Source organism: Pipistrellus kuhlii, unplaced genomic scaffold (assembly GCF_014108245.1).
Source record: "Pipistrellus kuhlii isolate mPipKuh1 unplaced genomic scaffold, mPipKuh1.p scaffold_m20_p_5, whole genome shotgun sequence".
Lineage (NCBI taxonomy): Eukaryota > Metazoa > Chordata > Mammalia > Chiroptera > Vespertilionidae > Pipistrellus > Pipistrellus kuhlii.
In genome coordinates this window covers 43,412,506-43,433,129 of record NW_023425551.1, presented here as the reverse complement: position 1 = coordinate 43,433,129, position 20,624 = coordinate 43,412,506, and positions in this window count along the sequence as shown.

Sequence of the window (20,624 nt, the reverse complement as noted above, 5' to 3'; positions counted from 1 at the left end):
CACATCCCTCCACCTCATCTGATAACGGTCCTTGGCTGATCTGCCCTTTTGCCGGGGATTCCCCTGGGCTACCACCTCTTGCCTCCCCCTGTGCTTGCGACCGCATCATGCACAGGGTTGCCAGGCATCCGAATGCAAGCACGGACAGGGCGGAAGTGGGGGGAATGTGAGGGCAAGTGTATAACAGTGAAACCTCCTGACAATATGCATTTATGTAGATATCCTGCACATTTTACCTCATGACGATATTTTTTTTATGCTGACAGAAAGATAAAGCTGAGCAATAATGGAAAAGTTGACTACTAAGGGGGCGTTGAAAAGGAAATCATTTGTATCGATGAGACATTGTCATTATATGGGTTGGCTCAGCCCAAGCACCTGTCTCCGTCTCGCACCCACAAAGGTCATCTTCCAATACGTTGTGGAGGAGGCTGGGGGTCTCAATGCAGGCCGCAGCCACCTCCCCTGTGCCGCCTGCTTTGCAAGGTGACAACAGGGGTATGACGAATGGGCTTCATCACAGCACCTAAACTTCGACATAGCAAGATTGTTTTTGTCTTCATCCAGATAAAAATATCTAGCTAGGGCTTTCTCCCACAAGAATCTCCCTATTAAATAAAGCGACAGCAGTAGAGGTCCAATAGAAGTTTATTCTGAAAAATGCTAAGTGAGAGATAAACAAAAATCAGTATGTTACATGCTCCTTAGAAACATGTGAGCAGAATCAAAGGTCTTGTCATCTTTGGCCGAACAGAGAAGCTAACGTGGGTGTGCAGTGGGAAGTCCGCCTGCACTCCAGTGAGGCTCTGTGCGGCTCTGTAAGCCTGGGGAGCCTTGTGGCCTTCCGGGGCCTCAGTCTCCTCCTCTGGTGCCTATATAGTTTGGATTTTTCATCCCTCCCTCTCTCCCTTCCTTCCTCCCTTCCTCCCTTCCTCCCATTCTTCCATTTCTCCTGTCTGTCCCCTCTCTCCTCTCCCTCCCTTCCTTTCATCTTTTCTTCATTCTCTTCCCTTGGTCCTTCATTCATTTGTTCATTCCCACCTTCCTCTCTTTTTCTCTTTCTCTTTCTCTTAATATAGGAACTTCCCTTCAAATCTCTTAAGAGATCTCTTAAGAAAAGAAAAGTAATATACACAAAGGATGTTACCATGGCTCCTCTCTGGTTGAGTGAAGCAGGAGAAGGGTGAAAAGTGCCCATTCCCAGCAGCCCCTGAGGCCGTCTCCTCCTCTGGAGTCCCTGGGATCCAACTGGAAGAGCCTTCCAGCTCTGGGACTTGACACTGTGCAAACTCTCCGAGAGAGCTTCGGTCTCAGGCTTTACCAGTCTGAGAAGACATTTCTGACCAGGAAGACCAAGAGTTTGGGAATATCCATTCCAGCCAGTTTTCTAAATAATTCTGTATTCATTATTCTACTAAAAACAAAACAAAACAAAACAAAACACGCACTAACTTGAGTCTGAGTCCCTATGCTTTAAAGGACTCCACAGACTTGACTTGAGATTCCCAATTGCAGAAAATTGTCTTAAATCATTTACCTTCATGATGTAGCTAACTGGATGGCCAGCATTACACTGGACAAACTCGCTTTCAACAGCTCTCAAAAGAAAAGAAAAGAGAAATGGCCCCAGGAGAGATTTCCTCAAGCACATTTAAGGAGATTTCCAAGCCCAGGTTACCCAGATTAGAGGTACGACCTCATGTCTCCTTCATTGAAATGACCTAAAAGCCCAGCTCTACGCCCAAGTAAGCCACCTGGGAACGCTTACCAGTCTCTTCAGCCCCCAGGAGCCAGGCAGCCTCCTCTGGCCAGGGATCACCTCAGATCTGCCCCAATCTGTTGTCCAAATATTACAGCTCCCCCTCCACCCCCCCAACAAACACGGACAGATATGGCAAGTGCTGCCCAATACCCAATTGCTACTCCCTGGGAAACAAATATGAGAATCCCCCTCCCACCTAGCACAGGGTCTGCAGCAGGCGCTCAATACAGAGCTGATCAGTCAATGAGAGGAGGAATGAATGAACGTCCTCAGCTCTGTATCCGTTTTTGGAGACCTGCCGGTGGAAACCCGGTTCTGTGCATCTCTCAGATCCATCCCACCGAGTTACGAAAGGGGAGGAAAAAAGCGACACCACAAATGAAATCGGGAGTTGGCATAGAAGGTGCGAACTGATTCAGCTTCCCCGGTAATGAAGTGTCCCCGAGGCCTGCGCCTGGGTGATGACAGCCGGGTGTGTGGGCGGCAGGCAGCCCTCAGGATGCTGCTGCTGCGGGCCGCGCTGCCACCTTATCAAGATTTCCAGGCCACGGAATTTCTCACGTGGCAGAACGGGCATTCCCCAGCCACCCAGCCACCTAGCCACTCAACCACCCAGTCACCCAACCTCCCAGCCACCCAGTCACCCGCCACCTAGCTAACCAGCCACTCAGGCACCCAGCCACCCAGCCACCCAGCCGCGGCCTCAGCCTACTGGCTGCCCTGCACCAGCGCCCCCCTCCTGGCTAACCACACGCTGCTGTTCTCTCCAGAGTCCAGCACCTTTCCTGAGCTTCTCTTAGAGTTGCAACAGCTGCACCAGGTCCCAGCTGCTCAGAGAGGAAAGCCAGTAGGGAAGCGAAAACCTTGGGCCACATGTGTCAAACACAAGGCCCGCGGGCCAAATCCGTCCCGCCAGGCCTTGCAATGTGGCCCGCACCGCGCTGTCATCACTGCACTCCGCTGCGTTTCCATCACAATGACAGTTTATGACTGTTCAGTAAACCATTCGGCCCGCGATTTAGGCTGGATTTTAGATTTTGGCCCCTTCTCTGATTGAGTTCGACACCCCTACAGGCGTCCTCCAGGGGAGCACAGGCTTGATGGAGCCTGATTGATTATTTCTGAGCACTGTCCCTGGGCTGAGAGCACAGCGCAAGCCAAGAAAAATCTGGCCTGGCTAGTGAGCTACAGGGCCGCAGCGTGGGGCACAGGGCGCTGGGGACTGGCTTCTGTGTGGGCAGTGAGGAGGTGGTGTCTTTCTCATAAACGATATTTTGAGATTTCTGCTTTCTCCTTTCACCTCAGGGTTAGGTAGGTTTCAGAAGGTTCCAGAACCTGTGACCCACAGCTTTTCATAGAATAAGCACGCAGTGAAAACAGCACCCCCTTTCCTCCCCACTCCCCACCTCCTACTCCCAGCAGAAGTCACCTGGTTCAACGCTTTTGAGGTCTGGACCAAAGACCAGACGGAGCTGAATGTGATGTGTGAAGAGCCATAGCTCTAGGTTTTCCTCAGCTATCCGTCTCACCTGGGCTAGGAGGAGTCCGTGCACATGGCCAGCCCCCTGAGGGACCTCTGATTCCCAGGCCTGCCTCTCATGGCGGCCCTGTGAAGCCTTCAGTTCTCTGTGGCTTCCCTGCATGATGGGTTCCATTCAGAGGTGGGCTCCTCAGCCGTGGGGCCATGTGTGTCCTCCTCTTGATTCAGGTGCCCACAGCCCAAGCAATCACAAACTCTCTGATCCGCGTTTAGAGAAACACAAACATTTGTTCAATAGCACACTGGCCTTGGAAAGAGCTGGGGTGACTTGGAGAAAGTGTATCTCTGACATTCTCTTCTCAGGTTGTCTCTTTATCCCTCCCTCCCTTTCTCCTTATCCCCTGCTCTCCCGCCCAAGCCTATCTGCTCGCCACATCCACCCTCCTCTGCCTGACCGCGTCTCTCCTCAGCAACCCCTTTGCCTTTCTGCCTCCCCTCCCCCTGCCCACCCCGCCTCCCCTAGAACCCATTATGGCAAGTGATACAAATGTCAGCATTGACAGGTGGACTGTTTACTAGTAGTTATGAACAATGTTGCTGGATTGCCAAAATGAGGTAAGGGAAAACTTCTGTTATTATTTTTTTTTTAAAGAAAATGAATCCTCAAACCAGTTACTTTGGTGTAGCTGTTTACTGCAGTGCTACCCTCACTGGACCCCAATGGGAATCCGCTGTGGAGAAGACCACCCTCCCCTGGCTGGGGTCTTGGGAGGACAGCAGGGCTGCCTCGACAATGTCCTCGTTAGGGCTGCCCCAGTGTCGGGAGAGCTGAGACTGCAGAACAGGTGAAAACTCCTGGGTATGAACATATGGAACAGGGTCCCTTGAGCATCAGACTTGTATAGGAAGCACCTCCATCTCTCTGGGCTAAGCCACCAGACACTTCTCCCCCAATGGAAGGTGTCTGGTCCTTAGCACTTTGTGAAGGTGAAGAGGTTTGGGATTAATTAGGTCACACCTCCTGGGCTCAGTTCCAAACTGAAGTCACCATTTCCAACTTTCTGTCTTCCCCACCTCTGTGGTAGGATTGTATTCCTAGACCCCTTGCAGCTGTAGGGGCCAAGCGACTATTGTAGCAATGGCTGCGTGGAAGTGATGTGTGTGACTTCCAGCATGAAGAATTTAAATGCTAATGTGAGAACCTCTGCAAGAGAAAACTGCATACATACATGGTAGTTGCTTTTAGCCTGGATCTCAGAGAAAGGTCAATGCAGAATCCAGCCTTCAGCCAATCCTTCAGTGATGGCTGAAGATGGGTAGTGTGAGTGAGAAATACCCCTTGTTTTTTAGTCAGTGAGCTTTTGGGGTTGTTACTGCAGCATAAACTAGCCTATCCTGACTAAAACACAAGATACAACTCTCCTCCCCCACCCGTTCCCCTTGACCGCGATAGGAAGGCTGTGCCAAAGTGGGGAGCAGGGGCAGTATTGGTCTGAAGAGAGGGAGGCCCCATCAGGCCCCTGGTGTGGCATTGGGTTCACGGAGCAGTGGAGAAGTTGTGAGCGTTTGTTAAAACAGCTCACTGGTTGGGTTTTGTTTTAAAGGTTCCAAGGTCCAGAGGTCCCAACTCCAGGGCAGGAACCTTAGAGACCCAAGACACGACAGAGACTGGTCTAGCACACTTCTGGAAGATCCAAGAGACCTAGGGGTGGGGGTGCAGGCTCCCCAAAGCCTCCTTAGTGCTTTGCTATGCACACCTTGGGTTTGAGAGGTGGCATGGGACTGCTGTGTGTGTGTTGTGAGAAGTGGAGATGAAATAAGAGGCAAGACATCATTTGCTATGTAGTCCCGTCAGTTTGGCTAGTCGGGCACAGCCTGCTCCCCCTGGGTCACAGCTTCCTCTCCCTCCCTCCCTTTTTCTTCTTCTTCTTCTTTTTTAATTATAAAAATATCCATTGATCATGTTCCACAGCCAGGCATTGTGCTGGGTCCTGGAGATGCAGTGGTGAGTAAAATCATGGTCTTGGCCATCATGTAATTGCCATCCTCACAGATATGCCAGTGATAGTGGGAGCAGAGGCACCCAATCATACTTCCAATGTGGGATAAGGAGTGGTCCCCAATAATCATGTGAATGTGTCATTTTAGAACCATGTGGCACACAACAGGCCCCAGTTGGGATTCTTTTCTGTCCTAATGACTCTATCTCCAAGTTATTATTTATCCCCTCAGGGGGACCATGTCTGTGATCCCTGCACATTGGTTTTCCCCATGACCCTTCCCCAGTGTTTACCTGCTGCTCTTTACCATCTGCCTTTTGCTCTTAGTTCATTTCAATAGGCAGTCCATTTGTGATTGGCATTTCCCCACCATTTCCTGACTTCTACCACATTCTGATGTCCTTGGCTCTGCCATCTCCTTGGACTTCATTCCTCATGACACCCTAATGGAATCCTCAGCACTTTCTTGGCAGCCAATTGCCTACAGCTCAACTAACATCTTGGATATCTTGCTGTCATCCTGCCTCTATCTGTGTTCAGCCAGGGGAGCTGGGTTGTGGCAGGTGTCTCTTCAAAAATGACATCCTGCTTATGTTATGGGCCTGCATTATTAACAAGACCACCTTGACATAGCATGTTCAGTATGAGACTGCTACAGGAGACAGCGGCAACTTCTGGGTCTGGCCCAAGTCTTACAGCTGGAAACAGGAGGGATCATATCTCTGTTCCTGGAATTTGGCCTTGGGTTTGATGCAATGTGTAACATGAGCCTCCCAGCCTACCCACCTGCTCCCCAGAAGTGACCTAGCCTTCTCTCACTTGGCTTTCTTTCACTCTCCTCTGTGACTGCCACATCACTACCACTAACAGGTGTTATTTCTTGGAGGCTATGACAAATGACCTCGGCTGGAATCCTGGCCTCAGTGCCTACTAGCTGTGTGATCTTCAGTGCATTATTTAACTTCTCTGTGCCTACATTTTTTATTCAGTAAAATACACAAATAGTTCCTAGGTCATGGGTGTTGATGCTCAGATCATCCACATAAAGTGCTTGTCCCCATGTCTGGGTTCTGGCAGCTGGAGAGCAGTAGGCCCAGGACAGCAGCTTGGCCCCCAGTCTTCCGTGCTTTCACCCTCACCCCAAGTTCTCACTCATGTGTCTGCCTCTCAGAGTGAAACTCTCAATGATGTGAGTTTGTTGTACATTATAAAAGCAGTTGTCAAGGTTTCTTTCTTGAATTTTTTGTTTTTAGATGATGTTAAGTGACATTTTGTTTCATTCTTCAAAGAAATGTAAAATCTGCCAAGATCATGGAACCTGGTCTACTGATAAAAAACACCTAATTTAATGAATTGGCTATCAACCAAAGAATAATTATATATAAATAATAAAAATAATAATACACCATTGTCCAGAACTCCAAATGTAGAAATTATTTTTAAAGGTGAGGTTGTTAACATGCTTTACTGAGCCTAATACCATCAAAACTAATAATGATCAATTAATTATATAGTATACTGTATTTTTTAGTATTTGTTATTTGTCCTGATTTAGGAAAGATAAGAGCCTGCATTATTAATGATTTTGAACTTTAATAAAAAATGTTTTTAAAGAATTTGTGGCATTTGGCCTCCTACTAAAACTTCTGGAAACTGAACTAGCTTTATAGTCTGGTTTTCTTGTAAAGGCATTTGAACAAATTTTGAAGAAATATTAAAGTCAAGCCTCTTTTAGCCATGCAGAACTCTTTAGCTTTCTAACTTTATCTTTAACTGTATGTGATTACTTATAGATAACATTAGGCACAGCTTCGTTGAAAGACAGAACTTTCAAAGACTGGCTCCCAAATCAATCTCAACAGCCGCTCGTGAGAAGACAAAGCAGAGTGATTGCTCACCAGAATCTGGAGACACCACCTCCACAGGCTGGCAGTGTCTCAGGGCAGGAAAAGTGACATCAGAATTTATTGAGAACTGGAAGATGGTTAAAGAAAGGTGAGAGCAGTGGAAACAGCAAGGTAAGGATTCTGAGAGGACGGATGCAAAGAATTTGGGCTGAAAATTGTCTGTTGACACTTCCCACGAAGGGTTGATGAGTCTTTTGTGAGGTTCCGGTGGGACAGTTCTAGAAAGGAATAGTCATACCAATGAAGAGAGTGAGACACTAACGTCGTGTGTGTGTGTGTGTGTGTAGACAGTGAGGGGCAGTTTCAGTTCTCAGGGTCTAGGCTGAGTGTGGGGCAAATGGCTTTGGTTCTCACCCCTGAGAGAAGCTTTCCTGGGGCTGGGGTCCGAGACACATCTTCTACCGCTGGCTTCAGGTGGCAGGCTTGTTTTGATTGGGTTAGACTAACCCTGTTTCACTTGCAGATGGCCCATCACTGCCATAAACAATATCAAGCTTCTGCTAATGATGCAGAAGGAAGAAATGGACACTGGATAGGCAACCAGCTATATTTGCCATAGCAGGTAGAGAGAGAGATTGATGGCTCACAGAGGTCCTGCCTTCTAGAGGCCATGGTTCCTCTGCGGCCAGGCACTGTGATAAGACTCTGCCTCAATACCAACTGTTCCTTCTGCTAAACTCAGGGCCTTGATTCCTGGTACTCTAAGAGTCATAACTGTTGAACTGTAGTCTCCTACCAGCAGGAATGTCCTATCAGGACTCTGACCATTTGCTCTTTGGTCAGTGGGTTTTCATTATCTCATCACAGTTGACCTCATTTCATACCATTCTCTTCTTCTTTACCACACTACAGCCACACTGCATTTTCCTGCCTCTAGCACTTCAGCTTCATTCTGCCTCAGGACCTTTGCACTTGCTGTGCACCTAGTCTGGAATGCCCTTGCTTGGATTCTTTGCATGTTTCCTACCGTTCAGGACTCAGCTCAGCTGTTGCCTCTTCAGAGAGGTCTTTCCTGACTGCCCTTTTGAGAGTGGCCTCTGTCTCCAGGAACCCTTCACCCCATCACCGTTCTTGGCATCTATCCCTTTGTGAAAGGATCTTGCTCATTAGTTTACTTACTCATCCGTCTCCACCTTAACTGGAATAGAAACTTCACAAGAGTCCTATCTTGTTTGTCTTCTTCACAACTGTAGGCTCGGTTCCTAGAAAGGGCCCAGGATGCAGTAAAGCATGAAAAATAATAATACTTAAATTTTTGAATTGTTTTGATTGCACCCGGTACTGTTTGTAAGACCCTCAATGTATTGTTATCTATTTAACCTTCTAACAAACCTTAAATCCCAATCTGACTGTGACACAAAGAAGGTAAATGGCAGGAAGTGGCAGGAATGGCATCACTTAAGGGCCCAGTAAATACTTATGACATTAGAAAAAGTAACCTTTTCTTTTTGCTCTTGTCTTCCCTGTGCAGGCGGCATGTACTGCTCAGTAGCACATGAGCAGCTCCCGGCACGGGTAGTTTACAGAAAGCTATGCCACTCTGCCCTGCCTTATTAATTTTCCAACAGCGCGAGGTCACGTTTCCTTCTGAAGTTCTGACACTCAATGAGAGCGTGAGCATCACCCATCTTAAGATTACATAACAGAATTATGTAATTCTAAACTGAACACAACGAGCCCACACCACATCTCACTCTTTAATTTTATATGTGATACACATCACACACACATGGTAGAAGCTCTTTGATTAGGTAATAAGTGCTTATCCTCAAATTTCATCTGTGTTAGAAAACATCACCTGGGACTTTCCACTCCATTCTCAGCTGAACAGCCCAGCCAAGCACATAGCTATCTATAAATGCAGTGCCCTGTGATGGGGGGCATCCTACTTCCCCTAATCAGCGTGACTTTCCTTTAGCCCTGGCCTCGCCCCTGCTGCTCTCCAGGCTTCTGTCTACCCACTGGGTGCTGTTTCCTTTGGATGCTCCTCTTTGCATTCTCTTTCCTCATCACTGGCAGGCCCACTGCTCCTGCATACCCACCTGCTTCCACGTGCCTACAGAGCCATTCACTTAGCAGGAGACATCCAGTATTCATTCACTTCATTCGACACATATTATGGAGGCCACTGCCCATTATACAGTAGGCCTAAGTGCTGAGGAAACATGAATGAGAAAATCAGGCATAGTGTTTGCCCCCTGAAACTTAGTTTCCTAAGAAACAGATATTAATCACACTGATATTGTGAGTTTGATGAAGGAAAGTGGCAAGAGGAAGGCAAGGCTTCTTAGGCCTTCTAGATGAAACCTGAGGATGATTTCAGGGGACTAGGTGGAGATGGGGGAGAGGTTCCAGGCAAAGGGAACAGCAGGTGCCCAGACCTTAAGGTGAGAGGGAGCGTGCCACTTTCAAGGAAGCGATAAGAGGCAGAGTGACTGAGCTCAGCGAGCAAGGAGGAGAGCACTGGGAGATGAAGTGCAGGAGGCACACAGGGCCTTGGGTCCAGGTTCCTGATATGCTGGACATATCTTGTGGATAATGGGAAGGATTGGAAACATTTAGACAAAATAGACATGATCTGATTTGTGGAGAATATATTAGATAAACCTAGATTTTTGTCTTGTTCTGTTGGTTACAATTGGAACAGAAGAGGGGAGCTATTTAGGGAGGAAAGGTCATAATTCAAGATGGATGCAACCAGCCCAAGCTGCCTTTGAGGCATTCAAGTAAACACACTGAGTAGACAGATGAATGAGTATATTTGGAGTTCTAAGGGAGACCAGGTTTATAGGTAAACATTTGAGATGGTGATTGAAGTCATGGGTGTGGTTGAGATTGCCCAGCAAAACATAGAGAATAAAAAGAGAAGAGAGACAAGGACCAGTCTTGGGTAGATTATGACATTTAAAGTCTCCTTCACATTTAGCCAGTGAAGAAGATTGAGAAAGGACAACCAGGCAGGAGGAAAGACGTAGAGTGTAGTGACCTGGAGGCTGAATATGGACACTTTCAAATCCATCTTCAGTTGGTAAAAAAAAAAAAAAAAAAAAAAGAATAATTCATTGGCTCTTATAACCTAAACTCAGAAGTAGTCAGACTTGTTTAGATCCGAGTGTTCAAACAGGTCCTCTGGGACCTGCCTCTCTCTCCGTCTCAGCTCTGCCTTCTTCTGAATGTGTTTCTTTGTTAAGTGGGTCATCCTACATGGTGGCCTGTTGCATGTTTACATCCTATCTAAGGTAAGTAAAACATCTCTCTTCGGTTGGTTTCAATAAGACACCACATATTACGGTTGTTGGCAAAGCTTAGGCTATATCCTCACCTATGAGTAGGGAGGGGGTTGATATCAGTCGTGCCCATGCCTTATGGACAAAAGTTCCTCAAAAGAAAATCAGAGTGCTGTTACCTGAAGAAAGCAGAGAAGTGAGGCAGGCAACATCCCAGATATCTACGCAGATGCCAAAGGGATGCATATTCCAAGAAGGAGAATACATTCCATAGTGTTAAATACTATTGAGAGATCAAGTAAGATCAATTAGAAATGCCCATAGGATTTAGCCACCTTGGACTCACACAGATAGCTCCATCTCAAAGTGGGGTGGGGTAGGGATCCTAATGCAAGTAGAAATGGCCAGGTGAATTTAGGAAAGAAAAATCACTCAGAACTAAGACAACCAAGGAAGGTTTTGTGTAAGAGGTGGCATTTAAGTTAGGCACTGAAGATGGGTACTACTATAAAAACTAAAGCCAGAGAAGAGGAGGAAGGAAGAGCACCCCAACTAATCATAGCATGAGCAAAATCATGATGGCGATGAGTCTGCGGTGTGTTCCCTGAGAGTAGAACAGATTATATGTTTGGTCTGAGAGGCTAGAGGGGTAACGAAAAGGGGCTTCCTTTGTGCAATTTATGAGTTACTCAACTATAACCAACATTCCCTCAGGTTATTGGCCTGATTACGTAAATGAGGGATCCCTGTCACTGCAGTGGAACTGACTGAGATCACACCTAGAGAAGATCAGCCTATAATGTTGCCTTTCCTTCCAAGATATCCCTGGGGTAGCTCGTGTGTGAACTCAACAGTAATCTCTTTTCCTTTGAGCGTTGGTCTTTCCTATGACTCTCTGAGTGGCCTGGACTTGCAGTGCTGATGTCACCATTTGTGGCTGCCTCTGTCATTCAGGTGGCCGCCTCCATGGTGAGGATTTGGCTACTCTGCCTCTTGCCTCTGCAATGGAGGAATGTCCCGTCTCAGAGGATCGCCTCTGCGACAGTAGGTTGGGTGTTTCTCATCTTTCACTCGACTCACTTCTTATCTCATCTTTCCTTTCACTTGTTATTCTGGGAAGCTGACACTCGAAGGGATGATTGGGATGAAGAATTTTGGATGGAAGACAATTTACACAACTCTGCCCTGTATATATGTATTCAGATATCCTCTAACCACTGTTCCCAGAACAAGTGGAATCTCTAGCCGTCGGTGTACATTCTTCTTCCACTCAGCACCCTGCCTTGGAATGGTTATTGTTCAGCAGCAGCTCAGGGTTCTGAGTCTTAATGGCCGATAGCTGCACCTGCTCATTTAGTCTGTATCTTGTTCCCAGGCTCTTAGGACCTTTCTGCAGCTTGCACCCCTGTGGCCAAGTCCACTTGCCCAGACAGAAAGCCTACAAATTAGAACTCAGAATCGATAGTTCCCTTACACACCTCCACTCTGTGCTCCTTGACATAGCATATACATACTAAAGTCTTAATGGGAGTCATTGAGGCCATCTGAGCAGGGAGTGCAATGCACAGAGCATCCTTGGAAAAGATTGCATTGGCAGTGGTTTCCAATAGATTTGGGAGAGCAGAGCCCGCCTGGAGATGGTGATGGGCCCAGGGGGACAAACCCTGAACCGGAGGGACTGAGGCCCAGGTGGAAAGGTGGGGATGGGTTTTAGAAGTACACCTTTGGAGGAGGGCTGAAAACATGTAGCCCCAGGACACAGAAGCCTCATGGTGCTGGGATAGGCTGGGCTGAGAACAGGGCTCTGCCTGGGTCAGGGATCTAAGTGTGAATGTGGGACCAGGCCCCTGCTTCCCATTCGTGACTGGGACTGGAAGAGCTGGGCCTGACTGCCTGGGATGGCAGTGGGAAGTGGAGGTGGGGGGGAGGAAGTGGCCCCCAGTACAAGTGGGACCCAGCTGGGTGCTGCATGATGTCTTACTGAAGACCCTGCAGTACCAGGAAGTCTGCCTTTGGTCAGGGCCCCTGATGTACCTGGTGTACCAGGGAGCCTCATTCCCTGTCCCCTTGACCCAGGCCCTCAAGGGAGCCTCTCTTCTAAGACTCCCCATTTCTTCCCGCCACTCTGAGTCCCAGGCGCTCCTTGGCCTGCCATTTAAGTCTCCTCTGATTTTTCCTCTTTGTAGAACTGGGCGAGATTCATCCGCTGTAGGACAGACAGAACACATGTGTCAAACACAAGGCCCGCGGGCCAAATCTGTCCCGCCAGGCCTTGCAATGTGGCCCGCACCGCGCTGTCATCACTGCACTCCACTGCGTTTCCATCACAATGACAGTTTATGACTGTTCAGTAAACCATTCGGCCCGCGATTTAGGCTGGATTTTAGATTTTGGCCCCTTCTCTGATTGAGTTCGACACCCCTATGAGAGTGATCGAATCTCTCTGGTCGTGCCAAATCCACTTTGCACTACGCGGGCAGAAGGCCCCTCCTTGTTATGGTGCCGGTTCTTGAAGAAGGGTGGTGTCTTCCGCCAGGGCACGGGGACCCTTTTTCATAGCCGGGCCCTCCCTCCAGCAAAATTCAGAACTCTCCTGAGCAAAAGCCCTTGGACTTCCTGCAGCGCCAAAGAAAGGGGGCAGGAGAAGGAGGTGGTGATGAGGTTTGTGCCCAGCGCCTTCAGTGCCCGTGCTGTGCCCCAGGCATGGCGAGGCCCCAGGATTTCTGCCCCAGCTCCAGGGAGTCAGGCGGGGGAGCGTTCCTGTGATGGGTCTCTGAATCACCGCCACAAACAAACAAGCAAATCATTAGACAACCCTGGTAATTAGAAGGAAAGCATAATGATAGTGAAGGCACCTTTCTCCATTCATTCCAAACATTTTTTCCCCGAGTGTTTATTTTGGGCTCAGAGCTACTTGAGGGGCGGGGCACGCTTGTGTGGGAGAGGGAGAGGCGTTGGTCCCATGTGGCAGCTTGAGGGGGGCGGGGGTGTGGGGGGGCGGCCAGTGGGGGATGGGCAGTACTAGTGTTTGGTCTGTGGAAGATGAAACGCAGCTCTGCTCTGTAGGCGGTTCTTTGATCTTTCCAGTAACTGCTAGAGTAGCAATTAGCATCCTTAATGCTGAGGGGAGTCTCTGAGAAACCCTTTAGCCTACTGATTTAGGTTAGCAGATACAGGAGAGTGGGTGTCTCCGTGTGTGTGTGTGTGTGTGTGTGTGTGTGTGTGTGTGTGTGTGTGAGAGAGAGAGAGAGAGAGAGAGAGAGAGAGAGAGAGAGAGAGAGAGAGAGAGATGGGTTGTTCATTAGATGTTTGATGTTTATTCTATAATATTGCTTCATATTTGAGGGGGATGTGACACCATAATAAAATGGTTTTGTTGTTGAAAATTTAACATCTGAGACCTTACCCTGAGAAGACACAAAGCCGGAAATTTAGCAGAAAATAAGGTTTCTTGAAAGTGATAATACCGAGCGAAATAATATGCCCAGAAGTCCTGTCCAGACTTCCTGTCAGGAACAATTCTTCCCTCAGAGCCTGAGTTCTGGGAGCTGAGGGGGTTTAAATGTCTGCTGGACCGTTTTCTAGAACTCACCTACGCTTCTTCACCCCTTTACACCTTAGTTTTCACATTTATGAGACGGGAAGAACCCGTAACACAGGGATAAGCTACCTCATGGGATTGTTTGTGTCTCTTTATAAGAATTAAATAAAACAATTCTTGTAAAGTACTGAACTCACACAATGGTTGACACACAGTAGATGTTTAATGACTTACTCTTTTTAGAAATCACGTGAAATAAAGTCTGGATTAGAAGGAAAGCCCATTTTCTCCTCAGGGACCGCTGAGCAGGGCTAGAATGAGGGAATATCTATTGGAAGCCACAAATTTTTTTTTAAATATTTTAATTTTTACTGATACAAAAATAACGAGACTAAGTGGCCAGCCTCTTAATAAACAGAGCAAAAAAACTAGACGTGAGTATGAACACTGAAAAAAGAGAGGTGCCCGTGACCGATAGCTGGAGAAAGGGAAAGAGGTCTCCTGTGTGCGGAGGGGGACTGGGAGGCGAGGAGGCAGGGGTGATGCTGGAGGGGAGACAAGGGGGGAACAGGTCCTAATAAGTCAGCCCTAGCACCTTCCCCCGTGGGCCCTGACTCTCAGCCCAGATGCTTTCTCAGTCACCAGCCTGACTCAGCCAGACCTAGAGAGCACAAAACTGGGGGCCTAACTCCTATTCCTCAACCCCAGTCCCAGCTGACCCGGCCCATGGGCTTAACTCTTCACAGTCCACCAGCCCCGAGGCTGCCTCATGTCCACAGCCACGGCCCTCAGCCCACACTGAGCGGCCCATGGCCGCCCGAGCACCACCATCTCCTCGGGCCCAGAACGGCCCCGTCACCATGGTGCAGGCCTGCAGGCTCTTCTGCTTTATTTCACCTTCTATTTTAATCACTCAATCAAATTATTTTTATTAATAAATGACAAAGCACTTCAAAATAATCATAAAAATAGCCACCACCCAGACTTAACAACTATTGATGTTTTGCTATATTTGCTTCAGACTTTTTTAACCTATAAAAAGTTACATGTAGAAGAAATAGAAAATGCTTCTTTCTCCCTCCCAGAACTAACCGCTTTTTAAAATTGGTTCTTGTTCCTTACCCATGCTTTCCTATCTATGGCATATGTATGATTCACAAACAGCACTGCATGTAGTGCCGTTTGGGTAATTTAAACTGTTTACATAAATAGTATCTTGCTGTTTGCACTCAACATTGTTTCCAAGATTTACCTGTTTTGATGCTTGTGGAAGTAGTTTATTCCTGTTTTAAATTACTATATCGCCTCCCATGTAGGAATGCATTAAATTATGTTTCTATTCCCCAATAGATGGCCATTTAGATTGCTTTCAACTTTTTCCTATGACAGCAATGTGACTGAAAATGCTATTGTGTGTGTCTTCCCGTGCATTTGTGTGTGGCAAGCAAAGCTCCATCTTCCTGGCTGTGACTAAGTTGCTCTGCAGAGTGATCACACACCTACTGGCTCTGTCAGGGAGTTCTCATTCCCCGACCACTCTGCCAGTACTCAGTAAAGTCTGACTAATATTTCGCCACTGTTCTAATTTGCATGTCTCTGATAATTATTGAAGGTGAAGATCACTGTATGTGCTGTTGACCATTCATATTTTCCTCTTCTGTGAATTGTTTCCCCATTTTCTCTTTTGGGTTTTCTTTATCTTCTTTATTTGTGAGAGATCTTTAAGCACTCTGGGCAGTGAGACTTGTTGGTTATGTAAATATTTCGGGATTGCTTGGCAAGACCACGAATGATGTCCTTCTCTATGTCAGGCTCAAATTAATTAGTTGGTTCTTTAAAAAAAAAAATGGTTTTAGAGAGAGAAGAATGAAGAGATAGAGAAACATTGATGTCAGAGAGAAATATCGATTGGCTGCCTCTCATAGGCACTGACTGGGAATAGAACCCACAACCTAGGTATGTGCCCTGACCAGAAATTGAACCCGCAACCTTTTGGTGTATGGGATGATGCTCCAACCAATAGAGCCATCTGGCTATGGCTAGCTGGATCTTTTATAAAGCAGTGAAATATAAATTAACATAGGGCTGAGAAGTAGGCTTTTCTTAATAGAAATATTATAAAGAAGCAAATCTATAAACTGCTATTTTTCTAAATAAAGAGTGAGGTGTGAGAATGACATGCCCCTAGTCTTTCTCTGCTTGCATTTTTTTTCAGTTTTTTTTATTTTAAGAAAAACAATTTTAAATATAATAATGTTACATGCAATAAACCTTTATATCTCAAGAAAACAATTTTAAATATGATAATGTTACAGGCAATAAACACCAATTATTCAAGAAAAATGATCTTACATATGATAATATTACATGCAATAAATATTAATATTTCAAGAATAAAAGGATTTTAAGTATAATAATATTACCAAAACTGTACTAACATAGTATGATAGCACAAAAGTTATAGGAAAGAAAATATTAAAAATCTACAAATAACAAGATTACTTCTATTATATTCTAAAATATGTCCCCCCTCTGGCTCTAGTTTTGTTCATCAATTTATGTTGTTCATTATATTACACAAATGAGTGAGATCATATGATATTTATCTTTCTCCGAATTAATTATTTCACTTAGCATGATGCTTTTAAAGTCAATTTTCTTGGATATGAGTATTGCTATTTCAACCTTTTCTTTCTTTTCCATTTGCATGGGGAAAAATTTTCCATCTCTTCACTTAATCCTGTGGGTGTCCTTTTTTGTGGTTGCTTCTCATTGTCTTTGATCATATTTTTATTCAAAATTAGCTGTCCAATGTGTGTCTTTTTTTTTTTTTTTTTTTTTTTTTGAGGTGGGTCTCTTGTAGACAGCATATCTCTTGTAGACAGATAGTTGAGTCATGTTTTTGTATCTGTTCAGCTACCCTACACCTTTTGATTGGAGCATTTAATTCATTTACATTTAGGGTTATTATTGAGAGGTACTTATAATAGCCATTTTAATTCTGTATGGCTAGGTTTCTCTCTCTGTTTCTTCTTCTCAGTAATCTCTTTAGCATTTCTTGTAATTCTGGCTTGGTGCTATGAACTCCTTTAGCCTGTTTTTGTCTGTGAAGCTGTTTATTTGGCCATATACTTTGAATGATAGCCTTGCTGAATATAGTAATCTTGGTCTCAGATCCTTGCTTTCCATTACTTGGAGTTCGTCATGCCATTCCCTTCTGGCCTGTAGAGTTTCTGATGAGAAAGCAGGTGTCAGCCTATGAGAATTTCTTGTATGTAACAGTTTTCTTTTGCTGTCTTTAAGATTCGCTCTTTGTCTTTAATATTTGGCATTTTAATTATGATTTGTCTGGGCAGAAATCTATTTGGGTTCTTCTTGTTTGGGGTTCTCTGTGCTGCTTGATCTTGTGTGACTTTTTCCTTTACCAGGTTAGGGAAGTTTCTACCATTATTTCTTCAAACACCTTCTCTATTCCTTTCTTCATTTCTGCCTCTTCTGGCACATCTTCTTTTATAATATTGTTACATTTCACATTGTCCCACGGCTCCCTTAAGCTGTCCTCCTGTTTTTTAATTGTTTTTTCTTTTTGGTTCTCTGAGTGATATTTTCAACTCTGTCTTCTAATTCACTGATTCAATTCTCAGCATCCCCTAATCTGCTCTGTATTCCTTCCAATGTGTTCTTTATTTGTGTTATGTCATTCGTTATCTCAAACTGTTCTTTTTTCATAGTTACTATTTCCTTTTTCATACTGTTGAGCATTCTTAACATCATTACTCTGAACTCTGATTCAGATAAATTTCTTATTTCTGCTTCATTTATCACTTCTGGAGAATTCTCTAGTTCTTTCATTTGTGGGTTGTTTCTTTGTCTCCTCGTTTTGATTGCCTGTTTGGGGTTGTGACTATGTTTTAGGTAGATCCTCTACACCTCTCAATCTCTAGTACAGGACATTGTTAAAGGCTGTTTCTGACTAATTGGATCAGGCAAAGACTTAAAGTCTCCTGAGACTGCCTCTGTCTACAGACTAATAGATTCCAATTAGAATTGTCCCCAGGCAATTGTTCTCAGGTGTGGTGAGATATTTTTCAACAAGGTGGGGCAGTTGCTTCTTCCTGGAGGTTAATTGTTACTTTTAACCTCTTAAGTAGCCTCAGGGGAAGGTGTTTTCCAATAGAGTATGTCAACTCTCTTATTCCCAGGCAAGGCAGATGCCTATGTGGGGAAGATGTCCTCTACTGTATGAGGGAATGACTCAGCCCAGGAAACTTGGGGTGTCTGACTTCTGAGCTCTGCCCCCCCAAGTCCCCAGTCCTGGCTTCTGCTCTCACCACTCCAGTTCACTTCACACTCCCTCTGCCAGAGCATAAGGTGGGTGGCTCCACAGGGAATTTTTATGTGCTAGCCCTTGAAGAAGGTGCCTGAACTTTCAGCTACAACTCCCTGACAGACAGCACCCCACTTTTCACAGCTAGATGTTATGTGAGTACCTTCCTCAGTTTGGTGCAGTTTTGGGATTAGATCCCAGAATTGTCAGTGGCACCCCACCTTCCCCCACAGCTGAGATAGCTCTCTGGAACTTCACTTGCCATCTGTGGGCACCTGGCCACCTCTCCAACCAGTCTCTATGCAGTCTCCACCTTAGGTCCTCGGGTATCAGGGTTCTCTCCTGTGAGTTTTCCGTTGATTATTCCGGAAGCCTTTCTCTATTTCCGTTGGAATTCTAGCTTGTTCCTGGGAGCCTATCCATGCAGCATCCTCCTACTCTGCTGCCATTTTGAATCTCTCTGTGCTTGCAGTTTATATGGATTATCCCTTGGGATAAAATGCTGAAGGCTTTGTGTATGATGCTTCTAGAAATGCTAATGCTGGTGCTTCAGTGGAAGGAAGAATTTTAAAATGGCAAATGCTGACAGCCTTGGCATGCAAGGTAGGATTTCTAAGGGTTTTTGCATGCAATATATTCTCCACCTTTTGGTTATCTTTTATCTTTGGTATGCTTTCTCTACAGAAGTGGATGATCTCACACTTTGTGCTTATTCACACAGGTCCACCCACGTCTCTTTCTTGGTCCTCCTTATGCCATTATTTCACTCTTATTCCTTCTGGACCCTAACTAATCAGCTTAGTCATCTGCCACTGCTGTGAGTCCATGGGTATCTTTATCTTTGGTTACTTCTCTTTCTACACAGAATGAATGATGAAGTGCACCATCTGAGTCTGTTCATCAGAGGGATTTTCCTCTTACCCACTGCCTTTAGATACCCTGGGTTGGGCTGTAAGTGCAGAAGCAATCCATTTTCAGCTTGTACCAACATAGCAAGGCACTCCTCTGTGAACCAAGGTCAGGCTGTCCCTTCTCCATAGCTGGTCAAAGGGGCCCCTCACACACATGATGCCATCGGTGTGAACTGAGGGAGAGGCAGGAGTGTAACAGAGGAAGGCGTCACCAAGGCCCGAGTCACCTGCTCAGGCAGCATACATATGCCTTCTGGACCCCTTGAGCCTGATCTCAGATATATCACTTCCATTTTACAATTGATTATTGAGAGCCCATCCAATCTTAGACCCTGGGCTGCATGATCAGACATCCGTTTCCATCGACACCCAGGAGCCCCAAAGGCCCAGGCCAAGGTATGCCTGCCGTGTGGCCTCCACTTCAATTCTTGCCACTGTAGGGTTAGGTGCCTGCTTCTTTCTCAGTCCCTGGAAATGTTCCTTTCTTTCATTTGAACTCAACTATTCATTGGATAAATCATTTTTGCTTTATCTCATTCAGCACTTCTAGATGTTTTTAGCAGGAAGTTGGCCTGAGTATGTCAGCTAAATATACCATATTTACTGGAAATTATACCAATTTTTTTTTTTTTTTTAGAAATCATGATGGTTAGTTCACTGCAGTCACAGAATTTTATGGATAAATTCCTTGGATAACTTCAGACATTCTAACAACAAATGCAGGGCAATTTCTCTCCAAGCATAGAATGGGCCTTCCATTACATGACACTCAAAATGTGAGCATTATATTTTTCTTTATGGTGGAAGGAAACACACTTCCTAATGGAAACAGTTGGTATATGTATATTCCTTATTCCCAAAGGTCACAGGATCATTAATGTGACAGCATCTTGTTAGGAGAGACTGTTCAAGCTTCAGCAATAGTATGTTGAGCTGTTGTCTGGTGATTGGGGGAGACTTTAAATGATAAAATACAGAATAAGGATATAGAAATCAAAACAGTTGAAATTTTCCATATAGAATCTTGATAAATGGAGGAAGGAGGCAAACAGGTGCATGTGGCTTACATTTCCTCAAGATGACTTCCAGTTGCTTTGGAGTGCTGAACCGTAATCTGCCTCCAGGCTCTAGAGAGTAGGGGAGCTGACTCCTACAGAGCAGATCACACCGGGTTTGCCTGCCCTGACAGCACGACAGAGGTCATATCTATGTACGTCTATTTCTTCTTTTCTGTCAGAGATATTCCCAGTGCATGAGGCAAGGGAAGGCACATGTTCACTCATCTGCCGGCAGACATGTCTACAGATGCCATCCTTCCCATCCTGTTTCCCCGCACACAACATAATTACAGGGCCGGGAGGTGAGAGCCAGACCACAATATGCCTAGAGGGGTCCAGAGAGACTGGGGAAGTAGGTGATGCTTGAAAACAGGGAGAAAAAACTGTCATGTAAAGACAGGCTGAGAGCAG